This window comes from Haliotis rubra, unplaced genomic scaffold, assembly GCF_003918875.1.
Source record: "Haliotis rubra isolate DU_JTF1 unplaced genomic scaffold, ASM391887v1 Scf317, whole genome shotgun sequence".
NCBI classification, from domain to species: Eukaryota; Metazoa; Mollusca; class Gastropoda; order Lepetellida; family Haliotidae; genus Haliotis; species Haliotis rubra.
The window spans coordinates 650,964-669,443 of NW_025766988.1; the positions used below are offsets into that span (position 1 = coordinate 650,964).

Sequence of the window (18,480 nt, forward strand, 5' to 3'; positions counted from 1 at the left end):
CATAGATTGGTATTATATCTACCTAAGTATCAATGTGTGATGTTACAAAATGCCACCTGTAAAGAAAACTGCTCCGTTAAAGTGAAGCCCTTTTCTCTCTCCATTCACAACATAGCCTCAATCAAAAGTGTTTAGTCTCTGTTCAGCCCGACTTGGCCCGTGCTGTCAAAAACAAACTAAACCTCACACATGTATCTTGAAATGTGTTTATATCCATAGATTAGTGTTATATCTACATATCTACCTACAAACGTCTTTATAGACTCTCAAAGCGTAGTATTTGAAGCAAACACGTTGCTTAAAGTGAAGCCCTATTTTTTATACATTCTCAACAAACAGTATCACAAGCGTTCGGTCCGGCTTGGCCCTTGCGCTCAAACGCACCCTTTTACATCACAGATGTATCTTGAAATGTGTTTAAATCCATAGATTGGTATTATATCTACCTAAATATCACTTTGTAATGTTATCAAATGCCACCTGTAAAGAAAACTGCTCCGTTAAAGTGAAGCCCTTGTCTCTCTCCATTCACAACATAGCCTCAATCAAAAGTGTTTAGTCGCTGTTCAGCCCGTCTTGGCCCGTGCTGTCAAAAACAAACTAAACCTCACACATGTATCTTGAAATGTGTTTCTATCCATAGATTAGTGTTATATCTACCTAAGTACGTCTTTATAGAGTCTCAAAGCGTAGTATGTGAAGCAAACACGTTGCTTAAAGTGAAGCCCTAATTTCTATACATTCTCAACAACCACATAGTATAACATGCTTTCGGTCCGGCTTGGCCCGGGCTCTCAAAACACCTTAAACCTCTCACATGTATCCTGATTTGTGTTTAATTCCATAGATTAGTATTATATCTACCTAAATATCAATGTGTGATGTTACAAAATGCCACCTGTAAAGAAAACTGCTCCGTTAAAGTGAAGCCCTTTTCTCTCTCCATTCACAACATAGCCTCAATCAAAAGTGTTTAGTCTCTGTTCAGCCCGACTTGGCCCGTGCTGTCAAAACAAACTAAACCTCACACATGTATCTTCAAATGTGTTTCTATCCATAGATTAGTGTTAGATCTACCTAAATATCACTTCATAGAGTCTCAAAGCGTAGTATTTGAAGCAAACACGTTGCTTAAAGTGAAGCCCTATTTTCTATACATTCTCAACAACCACACAGTATCACAGTCATGCTTTCGGTCCGGCTTGGCTCGGGCTCTCAAAAACAACCTTAACCCCACACATATATCCTGATTTGTGTTTAATTCCATAGATTAGTATTATATCTACCTAAATATCACTGTGTGATGTTACAAAATGCCACATGTAAAGAAAACTGCTCCGTTAAAGCGAAGCCCTTTTCTCTCCCCAAACACAACATAGCCTCAATCAAAAGTGTTAAGTCGCTGTTTGGCCCGACTTGGTCCGGGCTGTCAGAAACAGCTTAAACCTCACACATGTATTTTGAAATGTGTTTATATCCATAGATTAGTGTTAGATCTACCTAAATATCACTTCACAGAGTCTCAAAGCGTAGTATGTGAAGCAAAAACGTTGCTGAAAGTGAAGCTCTCTTTTCTACATATTCTCAACAAAGACACTGTATCACATGCTTTCAGTCCGGTTGGTCCGGACGCTCAAAAACACCTTAAACCCACACATGCCTCAATCAAAAGTGTTTATCCTGATTTGTGTTTAATTCCATAGATTGGTATTATATCTACCTAAATATCACTGTGTGATGTTACAAAATGCCACCTGTAAAGAAAACTGCTCCGTTAAAGTGAAGCCCTTTTCTCTCTCTCCATTCACAACATAGCCTCAATCAAAAGTGTTTAGTCTCTGTTCAGCCCGTCTTGGCCCGTGCTGTCAAAAACAAACTAAACCTCACACATGTATCTTGAAATGTATTTATATCCATAGATTAGTGTTATATCTAGCTAAGTACGTCTTTATAGAGTCTCAAAGCGTAGTATTTGAAGCAAACACGTTGCTTAAAGTGAAGCCCTATTTTCTATACATTCTCAACAACCACACAGTATCACAGTCATGCTTTCTGTCCGGCTTGGCTCGGGCTCTCAAAAACAACCTTAACCCCACACATATATCCTGATTTGTGTGTAATTCCATAGATTAGTATTATATCTACCTAAATATCAATGTGTGATGTTACAAAATGCCACATGTAAAGAAAACTGCTCCGGTAAAGCGAAGCCCTTTTCTCTCCCCAAACACAACATAGCCTCAATCAAAAAGTGTTAAGTCGCTGTTTGGCCCGACTTGGTCCGGGCTGTCAGAAACAGCTTAAACCTCACCCATGTATTTTGAAATGTGTTTATATCCATAGATTAGTGTTAGATCTACCTAAATATCACTTCACAGAGTCTCAAAGCGTAGTATGTGAAGCAAAAACGTTGCTGAAAGTGAAGCTCTCTTTTCTACATATTCTCACCAAAGACACTGTATCACAGCGTTCAGTCCGGTTGGCCCGGACTCTCAAAAACACCTTAAACCCCACACATGCATCCTGATTTGTGTTTAATTCCATAGATTAAATACAGCAAACGGGTGACAGCCGAAACAACACAACACAGTATTATCATTGATGCCTTTTGGCTGTTACCATTTGTCCGAAAACAGAGCAGAAATTTAAATACACATCTGTACTGAAAGCAAGTACACGGTAAATGAAGGTTGTGCATCAAACCGGAGACTTGGCCTTATGGCACTTTAATATAGTAAGTATTTGATGAATGCAAACAATAATCCCTATCTGAATAACATACCGCCGAAAGAGCACAGATAATATCTGAAGCCAGCTGCTTCTGTCCTGCTGGTCTCAGGTGAAGCCCATCGCAGGCAATGAACTCCTGCCTTACTCCCCCGGAAGACATGAAGTTAGGGTGGCCGACATAGGTCAATCCATTCTCACCACAAAAGTGTTTCACTTTCTCGTTGAGGGTGTAAGCCTTCTCGTTGAGGGAATCCTGATTTCCACGGCCTTGTCGCCATCTATTCCGGTATCTTGGGGTGACACCGGAAAGGAGTATCACAGCTCTGTGTAACATAGCATACAAAACATTATGTGCATCCACCAGATATTTTGCCCACCCGCTGAAATCTGAAAAATGGAATTTATCTAAACAATCTGTAGTCGGACACTGCCTTGGACGTTTGACCTCATATAAGTAAATGTCAGATTAAAAGAAGTTGTTATCCATAAAAACGTAACATGTATTCAAATGTCAGATTGAGCTTGACAAGTTTTTAAACGGGTGCATAAAATAAGATGGGTTCTGCTTCCTTATAATTTCAACCAGTTTCGCGAAGTTGTCAAAGACCTGCCCAGGCGTCCTAGGCATGTACGCCAGGTCGTTGATCCCAACGTGGACGATGATGAACTGGAAACAATGTTGAAGTAAAACTCACTTCAGAAATGACTCGATTTGGGCGGTCAAAACATAAGATACGCTTTTTAGCATCCGATATCCACAATGATGGGTATATTATGACTACGCGCGTGAAATAATCCTCATTCTGTGCACAATCCGACATTCTTCAACTGTTTCCTACCTTAAAGTTCTCCATGTCCCACAAGAGATCGGGAATGTCAGCCACCTTGGCTCCGGACAGAGACCTTGTCACGATCCCTTCTTTCTGCATATAACGTCCAACATACTTCAGCAACGAGTCGCCAACAAGTAATGCAGACATTTTCAGATCAGATGCTTTGAATATAGGCTGCTACTGCCCAGCTCGGCCAGTTTTATATGGATGCATTTGGAGAAAGCTAGGCGAGACACTGTGGATTTAATGAAAACATACTTCTCCCACTGCTCTCTCTAATACTTCTATTGTCTGTATGCGTGTTCAGGAAAACAGGATTATCTGAAACGCTTGAAGTTCACAACATCAGGAAACGGCATCACCGAGTAACCTTTGGCAAAGCTCTCACAGTGAAAACAATGTTCTCCCGAGCCTGAGCTGGGCAAGACAGTGTCATTGCCGTGGATGTGTTTTCATACTTTCGTATGTTCAAATTATATAACCATAACATCTCATACGGCAAGTCATTTTAGCTGATACCTTCTGATATTTATTAAATTACTGATATCATGAATAGCTTCAGCCGGCTATCTATATCTGTACTAGTATGAATTGATGTTTATACTGTGGAAACTGTACGGAGAACATCCTGTATTCTGAAACCACTAAAAAAAAACCCCACCTCTTTCAAGCATTTCATGTCATATAATTGGGTATAATATCTTCTGATATTTATTAAGTTACTTATATGTGTAAATCATATCACGAATAGCTTCAGCCTGCCATCTGTATCGGTACTAGTATTCATTAATGTTATACTCTGGAACATAACACGAGTGGAAGCATAAATACTTATATATATATAATAGAACAAATGTCTCATTTTTAGCATTTCTAATTTAGTCAGTGATTACATGGCCCTCTGTGATAAACGTTATGAAGAAACGGTGGAGTAATAATCAATAACACTGAAGGCCCCTGAACGGTAATTAAGGGCAACAATGGAGTATGTTAATTGAATCACAACACCTAGCTGATTGCAATTAGTCAAGGGGCAATTAAACAAGCTGGATACAGGTGTAATTAACAGGTGTATTAATTTCATTAGCCCGCACAGAGCCAGATTGAACACTGGGCTTCACTTTAAGCAACGTGTTAGATTCAAATACATGTACAAAGCTTTGAGCCTCAATAAAGAGGTATTTAGGTAGATATAATACCAATCTATGGATTTAAACACATTTCAAGACACATCTGTGAGGTTTAAGGTGCGTTGAGCGCCCGGGCCAAGCCGGACCGAAAGCTTGTGAAACTGTGTCTTTGTTGAGAATGTATAGAAATTAGGGCTTCACTTTAAGCAACGTGTTTGCTTCAAATACAACGCTTTGAGACTCTATAAAGACGTTTTTAGGTAGATATAATACAAATCTATGGATATAAACACAAATCAGGATACATGTGTGAATGTTTAAGGTGTTTTTGAGAGCCCGGGCCAAGCCGGACAGAAAGCATGTTATACTATGTGGTTGTTGAGAATGTATAGAAATTAGGGCTTCACTTTAAGCAACGTGTTTGCTTCAAATACTACGCTTTGAGACTCTATAAAGACGTACTTAGGTAGATATAACACTAATCTATGGATATAAACACATTTGAAGATACATGTGTGAGGTTTAGTTTGTTTTTGACAGCACGGGCCAAGACGGGCTGAACAGAGACTAAACACTTTTGATTGAGGCTATGTTGTGAATGGAGAGAGAAAAGGGCTTCGCTTTAACGGAGCAGGTTTCTTTACAGGTGGCATTTTGTAACATCACACAGTGATAATTAGGTAGATATAATACTAATCTATGGAATTAAACACAAATCAAAATACATGTGTGAGGTTTAAGGTGTTTTTGAGAGCCCGGGCCAAGCCGGACAGAAAGCATGTTATACTATGTGGTTGTTGAGAATGTATAGAAATTAGGGCTTCACTTTAAGCAACGTGTTTGCTTCAAATACTACGCTTTGAGACTCTATAAAGACGTACTTAGGTAGATATAACACTAATCTATGGATATAAACACATTTCAAGATATACATGTGTGAGGTTTAGTTTGTTTTGACAGCACGGGCCAAGACGGGCTGAACAGAGACTAAACACTTTTGATTGAGGCTATGTTGTGAATGGAGAGAGAAAAGGGCTTCACTTTAACGGAGCAGTTTTCTTTACAGGTGGCATTTTGTAACATCACACATTGATAATTAGGTAGATATAATACTAATCTATGGAATTAAACACAAATCAGGATACATGTGTGAGGTTTAAGGTGTTTTTGAGAGCCCGGGCCAAGCCGGACAGAAAGCATGTTATACTATGTGGTTGTTGAGAATGTATAGAAATTAGGGCTTCACTTTAAGCAACGTGTTTGCTTCAAATACTACGCTTTGAGACTCTATAAAGACGTACTTAGGTAGATATAACACTAATCTATGGATATAAACACATTTGAAGATACATGTGTGAGGTTTAGTTTGTTTTGACAGCACGGGCCAAGACGGGCTGAACAGAGACTAAACACTTTTGATTGAGGCTATGTTGTGAATGGAGAGAGAAAAGGGCTTCACTTTAACGGAGCAGTTTTCTTTACAGGTGGCATTTTGTAACATCACACATTGATATTTAGGTAGATATAATACCAATCTATGGAATTAAACACAAATCAGGATACATGTGTGGGGTTTAAGGTGTTTTTGAAAGCCCGAGCCAAGGCTGACCGAACGCTTATGATACAGTGTCTTTGTTGAGAATATGTAGAAAAGAGAGCTTCACTTTCAGCAACGTTTTTGCTTCACATACTACGCTTTGAGACTCTGTGAAGTGATATTTAGGTAGATCTAACACTAATCTATGGATATAAACACATTTAAAAATACATGTGTGAGGTTTACGGTGTTTTTTTGACAGCACGGGCCAAGTCGGGCTGAACAGAGACTAAACACTTTTGATTGAGGCTATGTTGTGTTTGGGGAGAGACAAGGGCTTCACTTTAACGGAGCAGTTTTCTTTACAGGTGGCATTTGATAACATTACAAAGTGATATTTAGGTAGATATAATACCAATCTATGGATTTAAACACATTTCAAGATACATCTGTGAGGTATAAGGTGCGTTTGAGCGCCCGGGCCAAAGCTGACCGAACGCTTGTGATACTGTTTGTTGAGAATGTATAAAAAATAGGGCTTCACTTTAAGCAACGTGTTTGCTTCAAATACAACGCTTTGAGACTCTATAAAGACGTTTGTAGGTAGATATAACACTAATCCATGGATATAAACACATTTAAAAATACATGTGTGAGGTTTACGGTGTTTTTGACAGCACGGGCCAAGTCGGGCTGAACAGAGACTAAACACTTTTGATTGAGGCTATGTTATGAATGGAGAGAGAAAAGGGCTTCACTTTAACGAACCAGTTATCTTTACATGTTGCATTTGATAACATTACAAAGTGATATTTAGGTAGATATAACACCAATCTATGGATTTAAACACATTTCAACATACATCTGTGAGGTATAAGGTGCGTTTGAGAGCCCGGGCCAAGCCGGACCGAAAGCTTGTGATACTGTGTCTTTGTTGAGAATGTATAGAAAATAGGGCTTCACTTTGAGCAAGGTGTTTGCTTCAAATACTACGCTTTGAGCCTCTGTGAAGTGATATGTAGGTAGATATAACACTAATCTATGGATTTAAACACACATCAGGATACATGTGTGAGGTTTAAGTAGTTTTTGATAGCACGGGCCAAGCCGAGCTGAACAGAGACTAAACACTTTTGATTGAGACTATATTGTGAATGGAGAGAGAAAAGGGCTAACTTTAACGAACCAGTTATCTTTACATGTAGCATTTTGTAACATCACACATTGATATTTAGGTAGATATAATACTAATCTATGGATTTAAACACAAATCAGAATACACGTGTGGGGTTTAAGTTGTTTTTTAGAGACCGGGCCAAGGCGTACCGAACGCTTGTGATACTGTTAATTGAGAATATGTAGAAAAGATAGCTTCATTTTGAGCAAGGTGTTTGCTTCAAATACTACGCTTTGAGACTCTGTGAAGTGATATGTAGGTAGATATAATACTAATCTATGGATATAAATACATTTCAAGATACATGTGTGAGGTTTTAAGTTGTTTTAGACAGCACGGGCCAAGCCGATCTGAACAGAGACTAAACACTTTTGATTGAGGCTATGTTGTGTTTGGGGAGAGACAAGGGCTTCACTTTAACGGAGCAGTTTTCTTTACATGTTGCATTTTATAACATTACAAAGCGATATTCAGGTAGCTATAATACCAGTCTATGGATTTAAACACAATTCAAGCTACGTGCGTTACGTTTAAGTTGCTTTTGTCGGCTCGAGCCATGCCGGGCGGAAAATTGTGGCCGAGATAATGTTAAGAGTGTGGGGAAGAGATCGTATGATTTAAATCTGGTCAAGCTTTAAATACGATGAATAGTGAATTTATGGGGTGGTATGTGATTGGATATAAATGTTTAAACATTTTCGGGCCGACGGAAATGTGTCGGATCGGAATTGGCTGAAGTATTTATACGTTTTAAATCCCGTTTCGTTTAACGATTCCACTTTTAGACGTAACCTCGGTCAGCCAGTTCACAGGCTTCTCGTCTTCCTGGGTTTTAGCCGATTTACTCGTAATAAAGTTATTATGGTACGCGTTTGTGGCTTCCGATTGATCATTATTATCCCGAGTGTATGTTGCATTGATTAATTGTAGGCATGGTTTTCGTTAATTGGTTTATTAGCCAATAATAGATTTGGCCCGCCTTGGCCCGGCGACAGTCTTTTGTATGCTGCAGGCTCTGTGCATTCATCAATATAACGGTTCGTTTTAATATTTTATGAAACAAATACATTCGATGTATTTAAAGTTGAACCTGCACTGTCAGATGAGAGAAAAGGTAACACATGGCACCGTCAATATTTGAAATGAGTCATAGTCATAGCTTGTGATAGTCAGATTCGTAGAATGGATTTCTTATAAAAATTATGCAAATGATGTCGCTTTTATTCAACATCATAAGAAAATCTGCCCGTGTAAAAGTGGTAACAGAGGGACATTATCCTTTCAAACACATGACGTTGAGAACACATTTGCATATCGTTACTTGGCACTACTTTCTGACATCCCGCTGTGGACATTTACACCTGTCTGTCACCAGTGTCCCTCCGCCTGTGTATGTAGGTCGCGGAACACTCTCCCCTGTGAGGCAGCATGGTGTTTTAGGATTTAGCCACTCACAGTTCTGCTTTGTGTTTAGATAAATTGATTAGCCCTTTCATCTCTTTGTTCCACTGAACTCAGTTTAAATAACACTTTAGTGTCAATATAATGTCACAGGTTGGCGGAACGCCTTCATTTAATGATAATAGTTGGCCTTGTAAATGTGCCATATTTTGAAACATTCAGGCTATACTTAAAACAATAATTAATGGTTGAGTGATACAATTTGTATTTTTAGAGCGATGTTATGCGCCTAGAAACTGCATACTCTTGGACTTTCTGATTTGTATATTATTTCGTTTGCTGTGTAACGCCGAACTCTGCCATAATCCGGCTTTATAATAGTCGCCTGTAAATAATGGCGTTTGAACCAGACAATCCAGTGATAGATCCACTCTGTGAATCAGTATCTGAACCTATTGTCTGGACCTTACATTCCAGTGATTGACATCATGAGCCTAGATCTGTGCAATTGGGAACGATAACGTCACCGAGCCTGACCAACCGACCCATCAAAGCGCCTCTCACGATATGCATAGGTTGTTGGGGTCCTCTTCCAAACCGGAGACCCGGTGTGATAGCGCTAATGACAAAGGGTCGGAAAATTGTTAGTAGCGCTGAACTAAACAATGAGAGAGTGATTCAATCTCTTGTAAAGGACACGCAAAATTAGTGTGACAAAATTAACCTAATTTGTGGAAGTTTTGGTTCTTGAACTTGAAATACGTAGTCAAACACCGCCATGTCGAATCTTGATGTGACGAACATATGGTTGTTTCGAAGAAAAAGATTGGTATTTGTGTATTCTGTATCTCGTCATCATTTTCCGGTAGTGTCGAATTTGATGTGTCGAACATATGATAGTTTCGAAGCAAAAGCTTGGTATTTATGTATTCTGTATCTGGTCATCATTTCCGGTTGTGTCAAACCTCGGATAACTCGAAGTATATGCGTATGTCCCTTCAACTTCGACACAGTGGTGTTATAATGGATATGACATTACAGGAACAAGGAATAAAGGAGTGATATAAGTTTACCTGCAACATGGCATGTCGTTGTACTGAAACTATGTAAAACCGACATCCTACCGGACCAACCCGCGAAGATCCGGGTTAGAATTGGCCTCCGGGTAAGAGGCAACTAACGGGGTGATCAGGCTCGCTGACTTGGTCGACACATGCAATCGTATCCCATTTGCGTAGATTGGTGTTCATGCTGTTGATCACTGTATTGCCTGGTCCAGTCTCGATCAATTACAGTCCACAGCCATATAGCAGGAATATTGCTGAGTACGGCGTTAAACAACAAACCAACAAATCATACTCCTACCAGTACAACCAGCCCGCCACTCACGCATGCAAGTCGCCATGCAAATGAAATGTTCTTAAGAATTTTGCAGTTCCAAAAAAAATCTCATTTTTGGTTTCAGAATGATTTTCAAGTTGTACAAGCTGCAAATCATATCGGTCAGTTACAACATCCAAGGTCAAGCGGGGTAACTGAATGACCAAATGCAAATTGCAGAATCCGTTTTCGGGAAGCTGCAAATATATACGTGGAAACCGTTTGTAGCAAAATATTTATCTGCAGCACATTCATCAAAACGTCGCTCTGAAAGAGAAAAAGTAGACTTGAAACTAACTTGATGAAAGCTGCTAACATTTATGTCGCGGATGTCGCATTGAAAAATATTCAAACTGCGGTCCGTTTGGGTTCAAATGAGAACGATGGATGATTAAATAACTCGAAATGGGATAAGTGCACAAAGCATAAATAAGACACATGGCCCTGAAACCTCTGTACCCAACAGGATCTGAAATCAGACGTTTATGATCGATGACAGAAAAAGTTGTTTAAGAAACTATCATGTAATATTGTTCTATTTTCACGCCGTAGCTTCATCGGTGTAGTGGCACTTTTCCTGAAACGTTGAAATAAAACTGAAGGAGCCGAAATCAGTTCGGTCTTCAAATAAAAATACTATTGTGTGTCCATACTTTTGGCTTTTACGCAATTTCCATTTTGTTGTTCAAATTACGCGCGTAAACATATTTTAAAAGTCAAACGGTAGGAAAGGCTTTTACTGAGGGTGGCTAATAAAGCTCTATAGGCTTTCAAGGATGTCCGGTGGTCATAGGCGGATCCAGAGAGGGGTTGGGGGTCACGAGGGTGCGCTCAACAGCATGAACATCGGTCTACGCAATTGGGATACGATGACGTGTCCACCCAGTCAGCGAGCCTGACCATCCGATCCCGTTAGTCGCCTCTGACGACAAGCATGGGTTACTGAAGGTTCATTCTAACCCGGACCTTCACGGACATACTTAACAAGAAGACTTACTCTCAGGGATATAAAGAATTTCCACAGCAGAAATGTCATCTGTATTTGCATAATGCTTGCCTGATAATATGTTCTTCAAGTTGGTAGCCTAATGGTTAAAGCGTCCGCTCATCACGCTGAAAACCCGGGTTCGATTCCCCAGATAGGTACAATGTGTGAAGTCCATTTCTGGTTTCCACTACCGTGAAATTACTGGAATATTGCTAAAAGAGGCGACAAATCATACTTACTCTCTCACTCAAGCAAGTTTGTGAAGGAGTGGAATCTGACGGCGTCATGGACAGCAATGCACTGCAGGCATGGCGACAGCTGACCAGTGGGTATAAGTGTACACTAACGCTTAGCCTCTGAATATATAAAAAATATTATAGTAACAAATAATCCCCATTAAATTGAAAAGGGGACCCAGTGAGATGGGAGATTCATAACTATCTAGACTTGCTTCACTTAGGGCTTTATTTAGGGTGTAAACATTGCAGAGAGGGCTAGGCAGTAGGGAAAATAATGTGGTTCAGGGACTGTGATGTGAGACTGACTACATTTCAAATAGTATCTGAACATAAAACAATCTTAAATCACTTGGGTATACTGTTTATGTTGACAATTGTCTCACATGATTGTGTCTGTCATGGCACTTTTTCCTATGAAGCATAACACAGCTTGATTGAATTGAGATTTAATAGTTAGTAGTAGCCAACAAATAGGGAGCCATTAAATCGCATATATACTATTAAAAAAAGAAACGCATAACCACGCATATGCGTTTCATTTTTTGGATAGTATACTACGACCAACACTGTAAGGTGTGAATCACCCCCAACAGAAAGCAAAGACAATGCGCAGTTCATAGAAAGGAGCCCCAGTGAGATAGGAGATTGAGAAAAAACCTAGACTTACTTCATTTAGGGCTTTAGCATTGCAGGGTGGGCTAGGCTGTAGGGAAAATAATGTGGTTCAGGGACTGTGAGAGAGACTACATTGCAGGGAGGGCAAAGCAGTAGGGAAAATAATGCGGTTCAGGGACTGTGAGACAGACTAGAGTAGGTGCAGCGCGGAACAACACGTGTTCAGAGAGCCATGTTTCTAGGTCTACCATCATCATAGCCGTGAGTTTCACCCTAGTGGTAAATGTCACAACGTGCACCACCTCTGGCTCTCTTCCCACAGGACACGCCATGCTATAACTGGAATACTGTCCAGATAGCCATTTAATACAACCCATTCACTTGTATGTAGCCTACACAGCTCTTGATCAGAACCATTTGATCATTTGATTGACTGCTCAAACCTTTTAGAGATCCGCTATCAGTTTGACAGTTCCTTCAGTTCTGGCGTTTCAATATGATGATCATTTTGTATATTGCGGGCTTTGCGTCTCAGAAGGTGTCAAAACTGTTTGGGAGCTCCTAAGTTGGTAATGAACAAGAAGCCCTACTTCTAAAGTGTCATCTGTTGCGAAAACGATGCATCGACTGACTGTCTATCAAAATCTCGAGTGCCAATGGGATTTTCATATCCAAGACCTATTGCTGTCGATGAAAAAGGTATGCTTTATGCTCTAGTAGTTAGTTGTTTTACGCCACTCTCGGCTACAGAGGCAAAGGGTAATGTGATATGGAATATTGTCATTGGTAATGCTGTGAATAAATTTGGGATTTGAGTGAGTTTGTGAGTATGATTTTACGCCGCTTTTAGCATTATTCCAGCAATATCACGGCGAGGGACAGTTTACGCAGTTTGTCGTGGTAAACATTTCAGGACAAAAGACGGCCATCAAACATAAAAGTTAAAATATACACATGCCTATGAACCAACCACACCGTATATACACATGGGCATTAATTACGCAACAAGTTTCGGAACTTTTCGTTCAAAAAGGGGATCATACTCTTACATAGTGGAATGCACATGTAAAGCACGTGCTTCACAGAATCTCAAAAGCTATAGGTCGCATGTTCACGTGCTGCGAAGGCCCTAAGTGAGTGAATGAGTTTTACGCCGCTTTTAGCAATATTCCAGCAGTATCACGGCGGGGAACACCAAAAATGGACTTCGTACATTGTACCCATGTGGGGAATCGAACGGGGGTTTTCAGCGTGACGAGCTGACGCTTTAACCATCAGACTACCCTACTGCCCCGGGATTTGAACCAGAGAATGAGTGTGATAAAATTGTCGGAGAAACGCTACCAAGCAGTTGTTGGTTGTGCACAAAAAGTGCAAGAAGCATGAGGTATTCGAGAAACATTACCCTCAATGATCCCTTATACAGATCAGACAAACAAGCGCTTATCATGTCCACTGAATTCGATCGCAAGTGCAGAAGTCCGAAAAACAGCTCTATTCACTGCTCTGAAACAAGTTCCACATGCCATGCTTTGAGTGAGGTGAGGTGAGGTGAGGTGAGGTGAGGTGAGGTGAGGTGAGGTGAGGTGAAATTGGGTTTAACGTCGTGCTTGAGAATATTTCGCTCATATGACGACGTGCATGCGTGTGTATGTGTATGTGCGGCTGCTTGTACTAGCCCAGACTGAAGCTGGTTTTATAGTTCTAGCCCACTGAGATGCCATGCCGCAGTGAAGCAGGAATACCCCACTCATACACATTATACTGACTCCGAGCCGACCAGTCCTTGTTGTACCCATTAATGCCGAGCGCCAGGCAGGGACCAACAAGTACCATATTTTAACGTCTTTTGGTATGACGGTCGGGGATCGAACCCGCGACCTTCCGCTCTCCGGGCGGACGCTCTAACCACTACACCACGGAGGTGGTCTCCATGCTTTGGGGAAAGTGACTGATGGATGTAGTATGATTCAATCTGATACCCGAGAGGTGCTCGTCGATGCTACGTCCATAGAAACAACACTTATGGCGACGTTTTCTATAAAACAATCACGTTTTGAGCGTCCCGTCAGTAACGACATCACGTCAAGACCAATGGATTCGAACCACGCACCTCCGACACAGGTTCCTGTTAGCAGCCCGTGCCGTACCGGCAACAGAAGTGTATCTGCAAGAACAGTTCCACGACGTCTACGCAACAGTTCCACGACGTCTACGCAACAGTTCCACGACGTCTACGCAACAGTTCCACGACGTCTACGCAACCATGCAAGAGCGACGGCCAATTCTGACGCCAGAACATCGACGTCGACGCCTGTGGTGCAGTGCGTGAGTGGAGAAGAGATCAGTGACGTTTCCTTCTTCACTGAGGGTAGGTTTAAAGCGTTCGCTCGTCACGCCGAATGCTCGGGTTCGATTCCACACATGGGTACAGTGTGTGAAGCCCATTTCTGGTGTTCCCCACCGTGATATTGCTGGAATATTGCTTAAAGCCGCGTAAAACTAAACTCACTCACTGAGGGTGGCGGTCTAAAACAAGCGAGACTGGAGCAGACAATCCACTGATTGACATCATGGGCCCTGGCCTACGCATCTGGGATACGATGACATGCATCAAATGCGTCAGCAAGCCTGGCCACCCGGTCCCGTTAGTGGCCTCATATAACAAGTGGGTTGCTGAAGACCAGCTTCTAGACGGGTTATATTCAGCCAAACTGTGTATGTCCCATACCGAGCCTACCGAAGACATCCCGAACATAGAACTACCCGACTGTGGAACATGTTGCACACTATAAAAGCAAACGGCCACACAAATTAAAAACAATTGGACACAATGCCCATAAAGTTTGCATTGCAATTATAAGAATGTAGATCACTCAACTGTTCACACGGTGCCTCATTAATTGTGTTTGGTTCGACTGAAGACAACGTTTCAATGTTTGCTTGGGCGAGGTGAGGTGAGGTGAAATTGGGTTTTACGTCCTGCTCGAGAATATTTCGCTCATATGACGACGTGCATGCGTGTGTATGTGTATGTGCGGCTGCTTGTACTAGCCCAGACTGAAGCTGGTTTTATAGTGCTAGCCCACTGAGATACCATGCCGCAGTGAAGCATGAATACCCCACTCAGACACAGTATACTGACTCCGAGCCGACCAGTCCTTGTTGTACCCATTAATGCCGAGCGCCAGGCAGGGACCAACAAGTACCATATTTTAACGTCTTTTGGTATGACGCGGTCGGGGATCGAAACCGCGACCTTCCGCTCTCCGGGCGGACGCTCTAACCACTACACCACGGAGGCGGTCTGCTTGGGCGAGACTCGTGCACACGGGTTTCTCCAAACGTGGCCAACGTCGGAGATTTCCTCGCACTTTAGACTGACACTTCTTGATATAGCGGGACTACAATTTACTCACTCAATCAATCACTCGCTTCAGCAAGGTTCTTGTTCGGGTCACTGTATGTGTTAACTTGTATACTAACATAAAAAAAACTGTACCCGAAAAAGATCCCTCACCGTTTGTAGATATCGCGTTGAAAAGACAGAGGTTCTGTCCAGGGGCCAAAGTAGGAAGATCTCCTTTTCAGAGGAATGGTCTTGGCATGGTCTGTTGTCATCCCACAAATAGCTGCCGACGTTCTTTCTCTCAGATTCAGGGGTGGTGGGGTAGCCTAGTGGTTAAAACGTTCGGTCGTTACGCCGAAGACCCGGGTTCGATTCCCCACATGGGCACAATGTGTGCAGCCAATTTCTGGTGTCCCCCGCCGTGATATAGCTGGAATATTGCTAAAAGTGGCGTTAAACTAAAACTCACTCACTCACTCACATAACATTCACACTCTTCCTCTCAGCTTCCTCGGGGAATGATCCGAGTCCTCTCGCAAATAGTTGGAATTTTTCTTTGTTTTTACTTCTAAAAGTGTGGCCCTCACCCAAATAACTGGAGTTCTTCTTCTCAAACTCTCAGGGTAATAAACCTAACAAGAGTGAGTGAGTTTAGTTTTTGAGTTGGTTGGTTTCTTGTTTAACGCCGTACTTAGCAATATTCCAGCTATATGGCGGCGGTCTGTAAATAATCGAGTCTGGACCAGACAATCCAGTGATCAACCAAGTCAGCGAGCCTGACCACCCGATCCCGTTAGTCGCCTCTTACGATAAGCATGGGTTACTGAAGATCAATATTCTAACCCGGATCTTCACTACTACTTCTCTATGCTGGTCTTTGCGTGATTCTCACAGAAAGCTGGTGTACACAATCTTACCGCATGGCAGCTTAATGTGTGAGGAATGCGGGTCTCAGGCATTTAACACTTTGGGGAAACCAACCAACACAGATAAACAAAGAAACGTAACGGGATTCGAACCCAGGATCACAGGATTGTGGGTTTCTTGGGTGCGCAAGGTAATTGCGACACCTTAAACAGCTTGGCATCCTCGACCCCATCCAGAGGTCAGAGACCAAGCGTTGTTTCATTTAGAGATTGAAGTATCCTGGTAATTGCAGTTTTTGACAACCCATGGAGATCAGAGTTGGAATTGGTCTTCTGCAACCCATGCTTGAGGTAAGAGGCGACTAACGGTCTCGCTGACTTGCTTGACACGTCATCATATCCCAGTTGCGTAGATTGTTTCTCACGATGTTGATCACTGGATTGTCTGGCATATTTCTAAACACAGCTTAAACAACAAACAAACAAACAAAAACTTTGTGACTGTATGAAGGTACTCTCATAAAACAGTCAGAATCGTACGATCGACTCTGCTTGGAGCTGAGATTTCTTCAGGCTGTGGAAAGGGTTTTGTCGCTTTTATTTTTACTCTTCTTCTCCAGACGGCGTTGATGCCAGAGTCCAAGAAACTAATCATTATTGGATGAAATGCCAATTAGTATCAAATGCTTTATGGTTGTTTTTTAAAGTGGCGGCAACGCGATACCATTGAGAAAGAACGCTATCATATATCGAGAGAGCCTATCAGATGGCGTTTGAAGGCTTTAAAACTGAAGGCTATAATGCAATCTCCTTTTGACCATGGTAGCTAACATCTACAAAAGGAACAGCAGTTACAAAATAAACATTGCAAGCGACGTAAATCCTCGCCTCTTTACCTGTCCATCCTGCCGCCATCTTTACCAACGCGCCAATGTCCCGCTCCTCTCTTACACACGGAACCCCCGCCATCACTCCCCGCAGAACATTACCTCACCAGATGATTTTACCTAAAGAACAATCGAAGATCATGAAGTCGATGATTTAGAGTAATGGTGTGCTTGGGTCGTATGTTGACCATTATTTGGCGATAACAGAACACACAGCGGTTCTCTTTGATGAATCCGTGCGGTCATATTAGAAGCTTTGATGTACTCCAAACAGGCTATCACTTCACAAGCCCTGTCTGAGAGCTGTAGTAATATGAAACATGGCTTCAGTGGGCTACGTGGTCGTTTGACGTGATGACCGACGGAGTCAGACATTTTATGGTCGCATCCTTCAATTACACCACACATGCCCCATTTGATGCATTTACACAAGCTCCATCTCATCGCGTGCCTTGTACAGCTATAATGTTTCTAACGACGGGGTAACATGGCATCGCTGTAAGGTGTTTTCGTTTGGAAGATATTGTCAAGATTGTTATGTCACGTAATCTATACATAATCTTTCATTTGGCTGACAAGTTCTGTTTAAATGTATCAAAGTAGAGGCCGCATGTTGGCATACCAATCGATAAAACTTCTGAAGCAACCGTTGTAATTGATGTCGGCTACTGTGCTCTTTGTCTGACGTTCACTTAAAGCAATTAAGTGACGAAACAGTCCGATATTTCCCGAAGACACAACACAAGGGTCACTGTATGTGTTAACTTGTATACTAACATAAAAGACTCTTCTCATTAGCGAAAAAAAACCTGTAAACGTATCCCCCTGATCCTCCACCGTTTGTAGATATCGCGTTCAAGACAGACAATTCTGTCATGATCCTCAAAGATCTTCCCGGAACCAATAGCCACGGGCTATTAACACAATAAACACCGTTATTCATATTTTTGGCGCGAACCTGCTCCGTCCATCGTTTGAAATCGACTAGACTCAATGTATGTGTTTCCCGTAAGTCAGTATAGGGCATACCAGTCAAAGCTATACAGAGACACTGGTAAGTCCTTTAATCTTCAATCTAAGAGATCTGAAAGAGCGCCATTAAACAGGAAAGTGCGCGTGTCTTTTGGCGGAACTTTTCTGCTAAACTCTTTGAGGGATTGGCGATAATGGATATAGTGCTATCGGCCTCGGACAATGGATCCGCGGCAGAAGAGGCTAGCTATAAACACCAGCTGATTAATCATAATATCCAACTGAAATTCACAGAGTAGTGTCTCTTTGAAAGTCGTATGAAATAACACACAACAAAGACGGTCGGGACAACGTGAGAGACCTTCGGTTTCAGATC

General features: G+C 41.7%; 1 long non-coding RNA gene across 1 annotated transcript; it reads right to left on the reverse strand.

Moving 5' to 3' along the window:
• Positions 1-2,775: 2,775 nt before the first annotated feature.
• Positions 2,776-17,699, reverse strand: LOC124283498. Its single transcript, XR_006900354.1, has 3 exons — positions 17,688-17,699; positions 7,155-7,159; positions 2,776-2,965 (listed from the first exon to the last, which is right to left on the reverse strand). It is a non-coding gene; the product is annotated as an uncharacterized LOC124283498 (long non-coding RNA).
• Between the last annotated feature and the right edge of the window lie 781 nt (positions 17,700-18,480).